The 3,306-nt window shown below is 39.2% G+C and overlaps 1 pseudogene; it reads left to right on the top strand.

Annotated features, from left to right (window-relative positions):
- Positions 1–2,637: 2,637 nt before the first annotated feature.
- LOC111742924 lies at positions 2,638–2,754 on the top strand (annotated as a pseudogene).
- Positions 2,755–3,306: the final 552 nt, after the last annotated feature.

The raw sequence follows: 3,306 nt of genomic DNA, 5'->3' as shown, positions 1-3,306 counted from the left end.
CAGCAAGACCAGAATGGCAAACCAAGGGCTTGTGGTTTGTCTATAAGAGATCAGAATGTATTACTAAGAATAAGATGTACTAGGAATAAGATGTACAGGTAGCCAAAAACTATGATAAGTATGAAAAGTATAACCAAACTTAAATAATCAAAAAGATCAAGAGCTAGAGAGCAGATGTCAGTCACCACATTAGAAAATTATGTTCCTATAGCCAGTTTCAAGATCTAAGCTAATTTAGAATCAAAGGCTTGATTCACAAATGGGTCAGCCCAGTATAATGGTGCTAGCTAAAAATGGACAGTTGCTTCACTACAACCACGCTCAATAGTAACCTTGACAAAAAGCAGTGAAGGGAAATCATTCCAGTGGGCAGAGCTCTAAGTGCTGCAGTTGGTCATTCATTTGTATGAACAGGGAAATTTTCTGAAGTATGGACATACATGGATCCCAGAGTAGCGGCAAATGGCTTAGCTGGCTGTTCGGGGACCTGGAGAGAGCAAACTGGAATCTTGGAAACAAGAGAGTTTGAGAAACAGGGATATGGACAAATTGTGGGGAGTGATTGCAAACTCTGTGGATCTATTTACCTTCTGTTGTGCCCACCAGAAAGCATTTATCGAAGAGAAGGCACTGAACAACCAACTTGTCTACCGGAAAGGGCAACTCATCATGTGGATGTCAACCCTATGTTCTTGGCCACCTCAGTGCTTGCACAATAGGCCCTTGAATGGAGCGGCCATAATGACAAGTTTGGAGGCTATTCATGTACTCAATAGCATGAACTCCCCCCACTCACGAAGCTGGATCTAGCTCCTGCTCCTGCTTATCAATCCCCCTGCCCGTAGCCTAGACTAATGCTGACCCTCAGTATGACACTGCCTTTTAGAGGATACAAGCCCTGCACTTAGTTGTGGGATGACTCCTCTCATCCTGGACTAATTTCTCTTTACTGAGACAGAATTCGCTCTGCATATGTGTTTGTCTTCCTGCCTAGAGTGCCTTTGGAACGCATAGCATCTGAGTGCTTACAGAATGTATGATTTACTCACAATGGGATTCCACACAAAAATGCATCAGAATCAAGAGATCCATTTTAAGGCAATAAGATATATTGTCCTGGAAGGATCTGGGAAGTCTTCACTCAATAATATGTTAGTCTTGTTTTCTTGGCTAAGTTGTTTAATCTCCCTTTGTCTCAGTTTCTCCATCTATTAAGATAAAGGTGATAGAGATCTTATTAAGAGCATATGAGATGAAATGATGTGTAAAAAAGCCCTTTAGATACCATCAGGTATAATGTTAAGAATGAATTCTGGATGTGGAGCTGTGGTCTCTAGGCGTAGGTTGTAAGGGGAAGAGGTGTTACATGTTCTAGGATCTCCCATCTGCTAAGGGAAGGAAAGATGCCTGCAGCAGCTCCTATGGTCCTGAGACCCTGGGGTTTCGTTAAGTGTTTGGGAGCAGATGCTGGATAGAGACAACCTTTTGCTTTCTTTCACTTCTCAGTTAACTTCCATGTGGAATAATCATCCAAGTTGGTGTGCTCCTTTTGTTTTCTCTGAACACCTGGACTCTCTCCAGTTTTCTGCAAAAGAACTATCTTGGAGGCTGTCTCTATCTGTTAAAACATAAACTTTCCTAGGTATTCAAGTGTTTTGGAGCTTGAAATTGATATGTCTAAGTCATGAAACCATGAGAATCAGTGTTCCTAGTTGAAGTTCTGTCTTATTCAAGATGCATAGCAAGTGGGACTCCTGGAAGATCTGACCCATGTCTTCCAAAGGACAGTCTGTGAGCACCAGAGGCTTCTAAGTGACCACACTCCTCAGTTTTAAATATTTATACTTGGCATCATTCTTCCTGAATCATGCTTGAACATGTTGAGCATAAATGTAGTTGGTTAGGCAAGTATTAAACTTTTCATGTGAGCTTCTGTGCAAGTTTTATTCAAATGGCAGAGAACAACTATGCAGGAACAAATAACTAGAAAAAAATTATCTGTAGTATTTTTCTTCCTTGCATTATCCCAGCCAAATCATGATTTGTGGAGAGAACGGTACCCATTGTCACCACTTTCCCTGCGGCATATGTTGGGGGGTGGTGGTTATTTAGATTCCTCGTGTCTTCACATAGTCTTTTCTGTATGCGTGTCAGTTGCTTCACCTGGTGTTCTTTTTATAAAGACAGTGGTCATATTGGGTTAGAGGCCCACCCTACTCTGGTATGACCTTATTTCAACTAATTACATCTGCAATGACACTATTTCCCAACAAGGTCATATTTCTGGGTACTAGGAATTATTAGGGGTTAGGATGCCACCATATAAATTTAGGTAGGGGGACAGAATTCAACTGATAATACAGACTAACAAAGAAAAACTAGAAAACATAAATGATAATATCAGAAATGAAAGAGAGGTCATCACCACTTATCCCACTGACATTAAAAAGATAAGAAGAATACCACAAACAACTCTGTTCACAAATTTAAAATCTTTGATGAAATAGACCAATTCCTCACAAGACACAAACTGTTAAAACTCACAAAAGGAGAAATAGATAATCTGAATAGGCTTATGTTTTTTAGGATACCAAATCACTGGTAATTTCTACCAGACATTTAAAAAAGAAACAATATGTCTATGGCCATGCTACCCTGAACAAGCCTGATCCCGTCTGATCTCGGAAGCTAAGCAGGAGGGCCTGGTTAGTACTTGGATGGGAGACGACCTGGGAAGACCAGGTGCTGTAGGCGTAAAAAAATACAATAAAAAAATAAGAGATTGTAAGCTAACAAGGTCCTTGCAATTAGTGAGGTCTACCAAGGGTTGCCTAAATAAATAAATAAATAAATTAATAAAGAAAGAAAGAAACAATACTGGTTATATACAATTTTTTTGCAGGAAATAGAAGCCAAGGGAACATATCCTAATTTATCCTGTGAGGCTAACATTAACCTAATACCAAAATCAGACAAAGACATCATAAGAAAGAAAAAGTACAGAGAGAAAGGAGGAAGAGGGGAAGTAGATAAGGATAAAAGGAAATAAATGGTGATGGAAGGAGTTTGACTTTGGGTGGTGAACGCACAATGCAATATACAGGTAATGTATTATTGAATTATACACTTAAAACCTAAATCATTTTATTAACCAACGTCACCCCAATAAATTTAATTAAAAAAAGAGAGAGAAATCAAGATGCAAAAATCCTCAAAAAGGTATTAGCAAATCAAATCCAACCGCGTTTAATAAGAATTACTCATCACAACAAAGTAGCACTTATTCCAGGTATGAAGGGTGTTTCA

This window comes from Pteropus vampyrus, unplaced genomic scaffold, assembly GCF_000151845.1.
Source record: "Pteropus vampyrus isolate Shadow unplaced genomic scaffold, Pvam_2.0 Scaffold4, whole genome shotgun sequence".
NCBI lineage: Eukaryota > Metazoa > Chordata > Mammalia > Chiroptera > Pteropodidae > Pteropus > Pteropus vampyrus.
Note: the sequence above shows the minus strand (reverse complement) of the source record. Positions and strands in the feature narration are given on the sequence as shown.